This window comes from Xiphophorus couchianus, chromosome 18 (genome assembly GCF_001444195.1).
Source record: "Xiphophorus couchianus chromosome 18, X_couchianus-1.0, whole genome shotgun sequence".
Taxonomy (NCBI): Eukaryota; Metazoa; Chordata; class Actinopteri; order Cyprinodontiformes; family Poeciliidae; genus Xiphophorus; species Xiphophorus couchianus.
The window spans coordinates 5,235,153-5,250,293 of NC_040245.1; the positions used below are offsets into that span (position 1 = coordinate 5,235,153).

Sequence of the window (15,141 nt, forward strand, 5' to 3'; positions counted from 1 at the left end):
AAATCCAACTCTCTCCTGCTGTTATGATAAGACAAGTTATGGCTGGATATCAATATAAAAGCACTTCCGTTTTCACTCATTTACGTCATTTAGTTTAACCTTGTTAGTACTTAGAGTTCAGAATAAATGTTTTAAATGTGGATTTAGAAAATGGTTTCCCAATTTTATTAAAGACTAAACCTTCAAACACTATTTAGTGCAATTTACAATGGAGTGTAGAAAATAAAAACAAGGATAAACAACTTAAAAGCACTTTGATTCATTCACAAATTAACAAGTTTTAATTACTTTTTATTAGATAACTTCTATTTCTATTTAAAGTTCTAATGGGGTAAATATCACATTTGATACATTTTAAAAATAATATATACATATGTAATCCTTTTTGGGTTGCAAATTAAAGGTTAAATTATTAAAATGTAACTGTTAATGATTATGGAAACATCTATTGGATGTTTATGTCGTAATTTGAACTGTTTTGAGAATAAATGGTGCAGGTTTGGGATTATAACCTTATATAGTTTATAAAATGTGTGAACATTTCTGGATATGTAAAAAACTTCAAGAGGGTTCAGTATTTTGGTAAGGATCTTTTCTCATTTTGTCTGGAGAATGCTATGACCTTAAATATAGCTTTTTGTTTGCAGAGTATAGACCCAGCAATCATACACACAGTTACACACACATGCATGATACCGAACCTGCCAGACCTTTGGGTTTTGCCATGAAACAGAGGAAATAAGAAGAGTCACTCTGGACATCAGAGGTACCACATTTCTTTGAGAGAGAAAGAGAGAGAGGAAGTGATGCTTTGCTCTTGCAACCACAAAGCCGGCCGGGAGAAATCGGCGCAGATATTACCTCTGCTCTAAAAGCGCTACAGCTGCAAACATACAGCGACGGAGGAATAAAGCAATTCTGAAAGGGAAGCAGACCAGAATACAACAGTGAAAATAAATTATCTACAAATAAAACCCAATGCATTCAGACGCAGTCAAACGAAACCCGTTGTTGTTTTCCCAGTCACAAATAAGAGCGGACTGGTGAGAACGGAGAAAAATGTTATTCAATTTTTCTCCTCATCCATCTCCGTATATCACCATGACGCCACTAAAACTGTTTTCCTATCGGCAAATGCGGCAATGCTTTGGTGATAAATCACAAGCACAAGCTGTGTCCTCCAGCTCAGCTGACATGATTCCAAACAATTAGATTGTTCGCGCCGATGCATCTTCCTGACCTCAGCACCAGGAAGTGAAGTCTGGCCACCAATGAGATCCAAACGCAACCAGACGATTGTTTTTCATTTTTATTTGATAATTACATATTCTTTTTAAAAAAATCACAAACAATGTGGTGCAACACACAAATTAAACCCTGCAACCGTTGGAAGCCATGTTCGTTTGTGGCTACAATTAATACAACTCAGAGTGTAAACATTGGATGTGCAACCAAGGTTAAACATTTGCAGCTGTGCCCTTCGCGTCTCTGGTGAGAAGTGTTTAGTGAAAAGAGAGAACAGAGAGAGAAAAAAACTAATTAGTAACTAGAAATTACATAAACCCCCTCCCCAAAAAAAGCTTCATGAAAACATGTGATGTGTTTCTCACAGCTGGAAACAAAGCGAGGATGAGAGCTGGAAAGAAGGGAGTGGGAGTGGGAGTGGAGGTGGGTGGGAACAACAGCAACTCAGAGAGTTTTGAAGAGACGTCAAATGATCCACGGTGTGTAATGGAGAGTGAAGGCCTCGTTACAGTCAGCAATTACCAAACATAATAGCCCTGGAGAGGACACGCTGCCCAAAACTGTTTTTTTTTCTTAATTTGGTTATTTTTTTGCCTGTTTTCTTCTTCCTATATGCCAGAAGACACTTTTCAAGATATTCACAAACACAATTTAAAAAAAAGGCTTTTGTGTTTGTGCAGAATTTCCTCTGATGGGAAAAACACAGACTCTCAGATGTTGTTCACTTTTGCCTTTTCGATCGTTTTTTCACGCCTAAGACACGCCAAGGAGTGCCAATAAGGCTTTTGAAGTCGCACGTCTTTGTGTGCTTGAACAGATTGGGAGCAAAGAGAGCACCAGAGCATGACAATATAATGAGTTGACTAATCATAGCTCTCAGCCAAGCAGACAACGCAGCTATTGTCAACAGTCACAATATTGGCTCCAGAAAACAGAGACAAAAACTTTTGAAGTGAGCGGCTTTTAAGGAGAAATGAACAGGAAGAAACATGGCCACAGGAAATGGTGCCTGAATGGAGAAGGCTCGACATTTTAACCAGGGTGAAGTCAATGTTCACTGATTGGCTGTGGAAGAATGAAAGTGTAATAATTGGTAAAAAAAACATGTGGGGTTGCACCTTCACACACCTTCCGTGTTCTCCATTTTATAGCACCATCAAGCAACTATGTTAACTTCAGTTGTTATAAAAATGCTACATCAAATATGACATAAAAGAGATTTAACTTTGTAATTTAGCGGTTTTAAATTGGGCGTCTGTCTCTTTAAAAACTCCTGGTCTTTCTGAGACTCCACTTTCAGAAAGTCATAACAACATGGTTCCCCTTTTAACCCTTTAGCAACGTTTTTACCAGCTTTGCATTGAGAAATAGCTCACATAATGAGCTTAGATGATGCGTCGTTATTCCACCAGGTGTTTGCTAATTGCTGTTGGCTAGTCTGAAGGAGCTGAGTGGGGGGGAATCGCTCTGTGAGCCTCGGAAACTTGGAAACTTCAGCTCTGAGGAGGAGCTGCGTCTGGAAGGCGGGGCTTGGTTCACCCAAGCGTTTTGCATGGCTGAATGGTTGCCATGGAGATTAAAGGATTTCTCAAACATGCATGAAAGAATCAAGGCAACAGTCCAGGTCTGTTTTTGATTATAACATGATGTAAAACTAAAAAAAATGATTTTACATACATCTATTCACAACACAAATAGACTTGCCTTGTCTTTCCAGTCCTGCTCAATATGTCATAAACAAAACGTAAATAGACCTTCAGTCTAAGAACTTCACATTTTGGCTTTGCTCACCATCATAACAGACTGCAGTCGCATCTGCGTCCCTGCAGACAAGGACCTGTGCCATAAATCCATTTTTCACTCCATTCTCACTTTGAACAAAGGACCAAGTTAAAGATCTGTGCTTGAGACAGAGATTGACCAGCTGCTGTCTGAGCCATGCAGTGAAGCCACTGAATTCAGTTTTTAAAAAAATCAGAATTCTGACTTTTTCCTCTGAATCTAACATTTTCATCCTCTGAGATCAAAAGTCAGAATTCAGAGATTAAAATTCTAATCCTAATCCTCTTCCATACTAAACTCTTCCCCACCTCCCAGAGTTTCTGTTGCAGTTTTAATACCCTTATTTTGCTTCAGAAATTCCCAAAGACAAACAATCCGGAAAGGTTTCTTGCTATTAGCTTTTCATAACTGCTGATATCTGCTAAAATTAATCAATACCAGTACTTTTCATAGAAAACAAAAACAAACAGGGTACATGAAGCTTCCTGCAGTAACAGCTTGTGGATTGCATTTGAATGATTCTGCTTTCTGTAGCAAAAGGAAGTAGTTAAAGTGGAACTTTCTAAAGTAGAATGATATAAATATTTTGTCATATTTTCTTTTCAGAGCTCATGAAAGAAGTAATCATAATGTGTCTGATTTAATTTAAATGTTTTATGATTATGTCTCCTTTTAAGGGGTTATTCCACTTGAGAAGTGCTAATCAAACTTTATCATTATTGTGTTTGTGCGACTAATGAATCTACTTGTCTGAACACAGACGCAGCAGCGCCAGAAAGTTTAACAAGAAGTATCAGGACCAAGGACAGCTCCTTAAAAACACACCTCACATCATTAGTCAGCCTTTACAAAGAGCATTTTAGAGTTTAATTTTAGAGTTTTAAAAAGCAGGTAGATGCAAAAGTATAAACCTAATCTGTTAAAAACAGGAGAGAAAAAGCACACACACACAAAACTGAAGCATTGATTCAATGTGAGGGAAGAGTGAGAGGTTTACCGCAGGAGAAGAAGAAAGTTGAGTTGCTTCCTCTAGGAAGGCGTCACATCTGATTCAAAAGAGAAAGAAAACATAAAGTTAAAAGTTGAAATAGCAGCACATAAATCAAATCGGAAAGAAAAAAGAAGAATGCAGGTCAGAGAAGTCAGTGAAATTCGATTGAAATGTTGTGGCATGACCTTAAAAAGGCCATTCATGCTCTGAAACCCTCCGATGTGTCTGAATTAAAAACATCCTGCACAGAAAAGTTCGTCTAAACTCCTTTACAAACTCATGTTTGTTTTGGGCCAAATCATAAATGCTCTTAAAGGGCCGGTTGTGCCAAAATGTATTGACAAAACCTGTTCATAAACTGTTAAAATATCAACGAATTCTTAAAGTTAAATAGTATTATTGAACAACTTTGCAGTGATTTTGTAATTTGGAAATATTTACCCCTTTTTATGATAATAAATGCGACTTTTTATTACTCGCTGTATAGATCCTGGACTATAATCTAACATCATTGAAAGCTGAGGCAGCTGTTAGTACAAGTAACAAAAGTTTTGACAATTTTTGAGAAACATCTCCAATAAACCCCCAAGTATTAGTGCAAAAAAGTGCAGGGATTTGCTGATTTTCCATAAATTTCCACGATAACTCTCAAGAAACTGGAGGGACTGATTGATATGATTTGACAGTAAACAGATAAAAACTGCGTTGATTTGATTGAGACATAATATTTAAGCTAACTTAGTATTTAGTCTAGATCATAGAGGGCCACATAAAAAGCTATGGCGGGCCAGATTTGGCCCATGGGCCTTGAGTTTGACACATGTGCTTCACAGGGATGGATGGTTAGTTTTTCATGTACAGTCAGATGGGTTTGGATAGCATTTGTCCTGTTACAAATGAAATCTTCATGTGAAATCATAGTTACTAATTACTCAGACTCTCAGTATCTAATGTTATCATTTATTGATGGTCTGAAAAATTCAAGTGTGACAAAAAAAAATTGGGAGGCAGGAATACTTTTAAAGCAGTACCAACATTTGTACCATGAGTGATTTCCTTAAAAACAATTCTTCTCTTTTTGACATAAGCTTTTCATAAAAATGCTCAAAGTAATAGTTGTATCTTTTACAACTATTAGTAGATCCAAAATTCAGTGTGAAATGTGAGCTAAATATAAAGGACAGCAGCTTTACGCTTGCATGATTTGATTAAACTTTGGTGCAATGACAGGCTGGAATCTGTAAATGAGATTCTTTTTTAAGCTATGTAAAGAAATTAAATGTTTTATTTTTATTCTTGTGATTTTTCCTTTGAGTTATTTTGTTAAAACGTAGGACAAAATGTGAACAAAGTTTACAGGTGTCTATGAAATAATTTAACAACATACTAACAGAAAAAATAGAAAACACATAAAATTTGTGAGCATTTTTTCAAAATAAAGCTAAAAAAGATGCATTTGAGATCATATCAGAATAAAATAACTTTTTCAGTTAGAGATGATATTGGTATTATCAGTACCAATATCAATATTATCCCACAGAAACGCGTGTTTACGCCCTGAGAGAGACTTTCCCCCAACAAATACCATTTTTTATGAGTTAAAATGGACGTGCAAACATTTGTTTTGATTATTTATCCGTTATGAATTTGCTGCCCAGACTTTAATCCACACACTGTTTTAGCTCAGAGGTCACGACACTGAATGGTTGACTGCCCGGCTTGATAACCATGTGAAGCATATCTAATTTTTAAAGATCAATTTTGAAAGGCTACACATTCTTACTTCCTGTCCACCAAGGTTAAAACATAACTTCCACCCCTCAGTTGGTGAATTTAGATATATTACATGTGTGAAGATTAAACTTAAGTTTTAAATTAGTATTGGTGTATTTCTGCATGAAATGACACAAAAAGTGTTCCAAATTACTGAATCACAAAAAAATTGTGACAAAAAAAACATTGACAAAAATAACATTTTCTTATTTTAAATTTCAAGTTTTGAGGTGTCTGGACTTTTTCCGCTCTAATATTGGAACAATAACATCGGGATTTTGGTGTGAGTGTGATTCCTGTGTGAGTGGGAGCTCTGTCTCAGAGAGGATCTTTGTTATCAGCTTCATCAGAGCACTGAGGATTTCAGCAGCTGCAGAACTTCCTGTTCTGAAACAAAACCCCAGAATATCACATATGTGAGTAAGTTCACTCTGAGTTTGTTAATATTTTACTGAAAATAAAAACCTGGTCGTTTCACCTGGAATTCAAAAATCAAATTGACTTTCAGATAGAGAAGAGACTTTAGTCTCTTTAATATTGTAAAACACAATAAAATGGTGAAATAAACTCCTTTAGCTTAGAACCTCATGACAGTTATTTGCATAGTTAACTAGTTACATTTATTCAATTACATTTACTTGAGTAACTTTTTGTACTTTTTACTTTTACTTGCGTAATTTTATTATGAAGTATTTCTACTCTTAGTTGAGTAACATTTCTACCCACTGAATGAAAAACAAACATGTTTTAACCAAAAACAACAACAACAGACACACACACTTGCAGTTTTTGTTAAAGTTATATAAATTTTCTACTGAAAGAAACTGATTTGGAAAAATTTTCTTTTGTCTGATTTTGTTATTTTAAAACACAATATAAATGATTGTGATTTTTATCCTTAAAATCCCAAAATTTCAACCTAAGTTTATATTTTGGTCCATCTGATTTCATTTTTAAGTATTAAATGATGGATAATTTGATCAGTTACTCAGTACCTTTTACCAAATACTTTTTCACTCTTAGCTGAGTAATTTCTTTTTACTTTAGTACATCTTTTAGTACTCTGACCACCTCTGGTTATTTGATATATTTCTTCGGTTTAGTTTTAAGTGTTGAGGTTTCATACACTAACAATTAGAAAATTAGCCTTGTTTCATTTAATATTGGGTATACTTTAGTCTCATTATATTTATTCAACCAAGTGGTTATATATCATATTTATGAAAACTAATGTTGCAATTTACTACAGTTTTTGCTGCGTAATTCATATTAAGTATGTAATTAAACCTGTAGGAAAAATGAATGTAATTTCTCCAAAGATTTGCAGTCCAGTCATGTAAGACTTTTTTGTACTTAATATCTTTGCTGCCCTTATTGTTCAACTTTGCCAAATAAAAGAAATGACCTTCAGTTTGTAAAAAGAGCAGTGGGTATTTTCCTCTGTCTTATTTTTAAAAAGATTTTCTCAGAGACTTTGGTGCTGCAGCTTCTTGTCAAGATTTTTTTCTTTGTCTTTCTGCATACACTGTATTGTACTAGGACAAGGTCAATCTTGATTTCCATTTTTGCCACCCAGGATAGTTTACTATTTATGAGGCTGCCACGTAACTTTGACCAAATCCAGCATAGATTTTCTAATTCTAAATGTACAATTGTTAAATATTCTTCCAAATTGAAGGAAAACTAAACTTTTCGGACCACTAAACTTTGTTTTGCAGAACAGCTAGTGTTATATCATTGGGAGCAAAGACATATCCATGACTATTATTTCATGCATATAAATAACTGTTTGATTTATCTGTCTGAGAGGAACTGGTGTTACCTGCTCTGCAGTTTCAGCATGACACCTCAGGCTTCATCTCTTTAAATTGCAAAGTCAACACTGAGGAAAACAGACAGCTTATTCTACAGTAAAACAATGAAATATATATTACCCTGAGGGTGCTCTGTCTTGTTTATTTTGGTTCAGTCTCCATAATGCGCCCGTTATAGGGGTTTATCGTTATGAATTGTAACTTTACTGTGAAGAAAGTCACCTCTATTATAACACACAAAAATGGAAATCATGTTTTCTCTGCTTCCCTGAATTAATTAGGCAGGGTAATGCATTATTGAAGATGGAGGACAAGACGTACCTTTATGACTTTGTTAGTCATTCTGGTCATAATTCAGACTTGTGAAATCATCATATGGGAATGCTATTTTTGTCTTCTTGGTTATTTTAATTCTGCTTCCAGATTCTGTTTCATGAAACTACATGCTCTGTTATGTAAGTGAAAATATGTTGTGATTGTCATATCTTACAACCTAAAACAGCCTCAGTCAGTTTCCCATAAAAATGAGACTTAAATTTTTGTGTTAAGTATGAAATAGATGGAAATTCTTGACCAGTAACAGAAAAAGTCTGCAATTTCAGTGTGACAAAATATCAATTACAGTCTTGTTGAGTTTGAATAAATTAATTAGTTTCACTTTTATGTTTTTTTTTTGTAAAATATTTATTGGCATTTTTGCATTTTAAACATTCCCACCCCTCTCCTACCTATTTTTTTATATTAATATTTGTATTTAGTCATCATTTTTAAACAAAAATGTGCTGCACAGTAATTCTTTTGTTACAGTATGTTTACACAAATCCAGTCATTTTACAGTGTCCATGTTCTCCATATGCTTGTTTTTTGTCTGTATTTGTATTTTTGATTGCTTTCTTGTTCGTTTACGCTCAGTCTTAGTTACTCTCTGTTTTTTGTTCGTGTCATCCTTGCTTCATATTAGATCAGTCTTTCTTTAGCTGTTTATTTTTAAATCTGTTTGGTACTTCATTCTTTCTTATTTAGTTTCTCTCAGCTGCATCCTGTTTGTAATCAGCCACCTGTTCTCTGTTCGCTCCCTCCTTACCTACCTCTGTAGTGCCTGTAAGTTTATCCGTACAAAATACTCCTTATGAGAATTTAGTAAGTTTATTTCTTTGTTATTTTTTGATTAAATTAAGAACTCACCTCACTGATTCCGTTCACATGTAACCCTTCTATGTTCCTTTCAGATAGGGTTAGGGTTAGGGTTAGGGTTAGGTTGACTTCACGACAGACGCATTCAGGTTAACCGTATTTATTCTAACAAAAGAGGAAGTCAAGTTGGTGATTAACCTGAACCTAAATGTCCAGTAGCTTCTGCTCCAATACATTAAATAAAACACAATAAATAACCCTAAACAAACTACAAAGCAATGGCTCCCAATGTCGAGCAATGTAATAGCATTTAGCAGCAGCTAGCAACAGTTAGCAGCATTTAGCAGTTAACGTTTTGTAAACTTGAACATAGCTAAAAACATTAATAATGATAACAGTTAAAAAAAAACATAAATAGAACACAGCACAATTACTCATGAAACACTGTATATAATTAAATTAGTCTAAAATATATGTTAAAATACATTACTTGTAATGAAAACACAGAGCTGATCCTGACTCATATGACAGTTACAGAAAAAGGGGGAGGAGCTATCGGTTGGCGGTTGCTATGGTAACCACCAACCGTCAAAAGCAGCGTAAGGGAATTTAAAACACCAATAAATGTCTGGAGAAACAACTTGTTGACTAAACAAGATATATTCAAAGAATAAATAAACACATTTTGACAAATTTCACTTCACATGTGTTAATTCGCAAAAATGGTTTTGCAGACTGTATGTCTTAACTTATTTTGTAATAGATATTATTTTGTTTTGGGCTTTATTCTGATTTCCTGAAAAACAGAATTATTGGTTTTTAATTAGCTTTGCGCCACAATAATCAGAAATAATACTTGAAATATAATGTGATGGTTTTGTAATTTATTGAAGTGGTTTTGACAGATTTATGATGTTTTATAGACTAAAAATCTCTACTTTGAACAAAATAGAGATAAACATTTGCAGTCATTAGCTATCCACCAATTAATTACAGTTCTTATTTTTGCAATCAGATTGTAAGAAACAAGATTAAGAAGACAAAAAAACAACACTTTTTTTTTCAGTTTTTGACAGTAAACATTTTCTGATTTAAGGTCGGTTAGGATTGCCAGAATTATTCATTTTTTTCTATTTGTTGAGTGCCAGAATAATGAGCTTTATCAGTGTCACAGAAAAAGAGCAGGAAATGCATTCAATAAATGACTGGGATTTTGGTACTCTGCCCTCCTCATATATTTCTGTTAGCGGGAGCTAATGTTTATGTGAGCTATGCTACTTTAGCTGTTCACAGCTAAGTCCTTGTATTTTTAGTGTCACACTCAGCACAGTTTGAGTCTTTAATCCATAAAAATGATCTCTGGGTGGTTCGTACAGTATTTGTTTTGCCCAAAAGGTTCCAATCAAATTCCTAAGTCATGTTGCTGACTGATATTTGTATTTATAGTTTGTGAGATTTTCTGATTTGCCTTTTACTTTAGTCACTAAGTGAATATAATTAATAAACTGCCTTTCGATTCTAATAAATTGACGTTCGATTCTAATTTATTGAATTTCTATGTGTATAAATAACATTTTATATTTATCTCTACACAGGACGAAACGGCTGACTGATGGATAGGGTCTGGTGTTATTTTACTTATTGGAGGATCAGGTCCTTTCAGATCTCATCAACCCTCTGATCCAATGGAGCTGCTGCAGGAACACACTGATCCTCTAATGGGGATCCTCAGATCCAGGCATTGATGTCTGGCGTCCTGCAACATTTAGATACGTCCTGGTCCAACACACCTGAATTAAATGGCTGCTTAGGACAACGCACACACGCACAAATACTTTTACACACGCACAGGTATTTTGAGACTATTTTCACTCCATATAAACCCGCCTCGTCCAATTGCCAATCAAGCTCCCACTTATAAGGATCCACAACCTCGACATCATTCGCTTTCCAGCTGCGATCAACCCACCTCCACCTGTTCTCCACCCCCATCCTACCTGCTCTCCAGGCTGTCATCCTTTCTCCGACCTCCACCACCAGGGTCGGGCCCCGGGGGGAAGACATCCCTAATCAGTCTAGATCTTCAATCTTTAAATTATTCTTCTCATTTAGAAATTATACAACCAAATTAGAGAGTTTGGACTCAACTCAGAAATTAAATAAATGTTAAGGCTTACCAGCGGTTAGTGAGTGAGAAGAAATCAGAAGCCACAAAATGATTTGCAATAACATCAATAAAAACATAAAAGAAAAGAAAAAAGTAGGTAATATACCTTATACAGCATAAAAATACATAAAAGCCAGTTTGATTGAAATAATTGACAGAATCAAAAATGGAGGCAAAGAATGCCTCTAAATGTACAAATACACAATCTGGAGAATTTTCTCTGTTTGCAAATTTAAATCTGAAATTATTCCCAGAAGAAATAGTATCAGTCACTTTTCCCCGGTTAATTGCTAGTGATACAGTTTCAGTCAGCAATGAAAGAATGAAATGAAAATAAATGTCATTTATCACAGTGAAACTAATTCTGCTAATGCTAATGTTTTGCTGCTTGTCTCCCCTAATAAATGTCAAAGCTGCAGCACAAATGCTGCTATTACTCTCATTATATACGTGTCAATATCCAGTTCCAGCCAGAGGTTTAGAGAGACTCAATACGGGCATGAATGTCACATTAATTTGGGTAATTAAAGATGTTTTTAACCATTTTTCAATGATAATAAAACAAAAACTTCAGAAATCTTTTAAACAAAGTAGGATTTACAGACGTTATTAACCCTTTTCACTCTTTCCATCACTTGGCCACAACTCAACAATATATAATAATATTATAATGACTTAAAGCTGCAGTATGTAACTTTTGTTCAAATAAAATTAATTTGTTGAAACTGTCAGTGTGTTAAAGTAATCTGAATTGTTTTTTTTAGCTCTTCTAATTAAGGAATTATTTGCTTAAAATAAGCTTCTATATTTTGTTTAAATGTTTATTGGATGTTATTTATGTCTTATTTTAAGTGTACTAAGATATTTGCACTTAAAACTAGACCAAAAATACTAGGTAAGATTTAGTTTTTTGAAGTGTAAGAAAATAAAGTTGCAGTATTATGAGAATAAAGCTCACATTTATTCTCATATTTTATTATTATTATTATTATTTATTTATTTATTTTACTTTATCATAAGGTGAAACCCCTATAATTTTTTTTTATTATAAAAAATATAATTCTTAGTTCCTATCAGTTCATAGCGGCTTGTTTTAAGTAAATAATTCCTTTAAATTAACGAAAAGTACTCGTTGCATTGGCAGATGAATTAACTTGTCTTAAAAACTAAATAATTGGCCAATGTAACTAGTACTTTATTATTTTAAATCAATATTATTTACTTAAATCAAGCCTGTATGTCTTGCTAAAATTTCCTTGTAAGCTAGTTTTGTCTTATTTAAAGCGTACTAGAAACTAGACCAAAAATACTTGGTGAGATTTTGTGATTTTGCAGTGTACTGTCAGGACATAGTGAGAATTTAAACAAATATGTAAAAAATATTTTTGATAAAAGTCACAAGCTGCACTTTTAAAAATTTTTAAGCCATAAACAAGTTAGGATTCACAGTGTTGTTAATATTATTGTCCCTCTTCACTCGTCCCTACGTTTGGCCCCGCCTCTCTGTCTCTTGGCCCCGCCCACTTTCTTGGAGTTGCTCAAAAACTGTCTGGGGGCGGGTTTATTTATGTAGAGAAATGCAACATGCAAACATTTAAAACAACAACCCCCAACTAGAGAAAACGTATTGGACACCAGAAAGAGGATGAGAGAATCAGACTACAACCGATGAAGCAGAGAAATCCCACGACTTCCTGCATCAGAGTCTCCTGCTGCCTTGTAGAAGACAGACACGCAGACAGAAGGGATTTGACTGTTCCCTGATGTTCAGGGAGGTGATGTAGCCGCAGAGATGTGACAGGAATGCAGCGGGTCCGGGCAAGATATGGGAGGTCTGCATGGTTGGAAACGTTGAGGGAAAACAGTGAGATTCCTCCTGAACAGAACCTGCCTGAAGACATGTGCAGCTCATCGTTTCCATCCAGGCTTCCATCAGTCTCATTTCAGCTCACCTTTGAGCTTCCTCACCCCTGACTACACATTGGACATGTTTTATTTTTATAACCAGGTGGAGTTACCTCTCCAGCGCTTTCCTTTGGTTTCTGTGGGAGTTTAACTCACATTCAGTAAATCTCAGTAAAATGGAGCATTTAAAATACTGGGATCATACAAATCCATTATTATTTTGAAATCAAAGGTGCTGAAATTCAAAACTGTACAATTTGTGCTCAAAGTAGGAAACAGTCAATTTCCACACAATATTCAAAAAATGTTTTTGACAGAGGGACAATAACAAAACGCTTCTTCTTTAAAAAGTACAATAAAATTTAGGAGACTAAAGCAACTAATATTAAAAGCAATCTTACTAAACTTCTTTTTTTTTTTGGTTTCTAATGCTAAAAGATTTACTGTCTGCAGGGTTTAATTCCAACAATGTTTTGTGCAGATATTAAATACTTATGCATTTTTTTTTGTTGGTTAATTTATTAATCTAGCGAATTATATATCAACACAAGAACAACTGATCTTGATGAAGCACTTTTTCAATCTCGTTTCTCCGGCACAGTTTGTTTTTCTCAGCAGTTGTTTTCTGGAGTGCATTTTGCCTTATTCAGATTTTCTTTCAAAAATGCATTAGTTACATAAATGTCTGCAGGTAATCATGAATATTGTTTCACAGCAGCCATATTTAAAAAAAAAGTCTCTGTCCTTTCTTCCCCTGTTTTCCGTTTAACCGCTTAGTCAATCAGCTGTGAAATAATGAGACACCTCTTATTATTTCCAAAAAGAAATAAAAGAAAAAGCATGCAACACTCATAAGTAGAATGAAGCTGGATGCTAAACTGTGCAAATTAAAACCTTGAAAGCCCCAGATATATATCCAAAATCTAATATGTGTAATTTAAACAGCAGTTAAGCCACAAGAACTCATGAAATGAAGAAAGTTCCTTGCAGTATGCAATTTTTTTCCCCTTTAAGTGAAATGCAGACGAATATAAAGACAGATGACCATCAGAGTGACTTTAGGGTGACAATAACTGCACTTGATTAAAGCTCCAGCTTAATCACAGCAGAGCCTCAGCAGTTTAGATGTAATTATGATGTGAACAGTATCAAAGCATGCTGATGCATAATATGGTGGGTGTAATATAATACACCTACCGGTCTTGCAGTCGCAGTGGCTATCATATAAGCGAGGTAAAAGTGTCTCCAACTCAATAGTTAATTGTTTTATTCTGTTTACATAGTCTTACTGACATAGCTTTTGTATTTTGAATAATATTAGCAGAATTAGGAGGTATTGATCTGTTTTTAAGAGAGGAGGGAAAAGATGCAAACGTATTACTTCCTAAAGGAAAAGAGCGGCTGAAAATCGGCCGTTATTTTAGAAAAGGCCAGAGCTGCTTACAGTGGCGCTCGCATTTATTTTGCGCCGCTGATAAACCTCTAAATAAATTATTTATTGGGTGCTATATCCAATTGAAGAAAAGTTAAAAATCCAACAAATAAGTGGAGTTTCAGTCACTAAAATTAACTTTAATATTTCACAACTTCCATTAATAAAAAAACCTCAAATTAATTTTAACCTTAAGACTTTTTTGTAGGCTAAAAAAAATTTACCTTCTATGTAATAGTCAATGTACACACCATATAACTTTTTAATTTCAGAAAATAAGCAAAAAACGGATCATCCATTTCTAATATTTAGTTTCTTTTATTTGGCTGTTTGTAAATTTGATTTAAAGTAATTTTAAACAAAAAATATAAAGTGAGGAGAAAAAAAAAGACACATTGTGACTAACTGGTGTGAACTGAAAATGTGCAACACTTGAGAGCAATCAATGAAAGCAATTTATTTATTTTTATTTATTTATAAGTGAATCCACAAGACAACAGCACAGAAAAACTTTCTCTGCATTTCTTCACTTTCCTCTCATGACATTTGGCTGCTAACCTTTTTTATTTTGCTGTTTTTTTCCGGTCTTTGTAGCCTGCGGTCTGCACCCAGCAAAGGCTACAAAATGAGTTCTTTGTGTTTTTTGAAAAAGTTTTCGGTGGTTCTGGTCTTGCTTGTGTGTCGCCTGCATCATAAAGAATGTATTCGGAATATATAAAAATTCGACCGAATTGTCTCAGCAGAGGCTAACAAAAAATTTGTTTTTATTGCCGTCGGCCTTTATGAGTGAAGCTTTTACAGCACGTCATGAGGCACTCTGGCGAAAATAAAAGCTCTTTATTTTATTCAGCTTTCAAAAGAGAGAGAAAACTAACAAAAACAGAACATGCCTCACTCA

The 15,141-nt window shown here is 34.6% G+C and overlaps 1 long non-coding RNA gene across 1 annotated transcript; it reads right to left on the reverse strand.

The window, feature by feature from the left end:
* Window positions 1-1,291: 1,291 nt before the first annotated feature.
* On the reverse strand, window positions 1,292-9,289 carry LOC114161438 (uncharacterized). The gene is made up of 4 exons (XR_003599023.1): window positions 9,230-9,289; window positions 8,791-8,904; window positions 4,025-4,073; window positions 1,292-1,488 (listed from the first exon to the last, which is right to left on the reverse strand). It is a non-coding gene; the product is annotated as an uncharacterized LOC114161438 (long non-coding RNA).
* Between the last annotated feature and the right edge of the window lie 5,852 nt (window positions 9,290-15,141).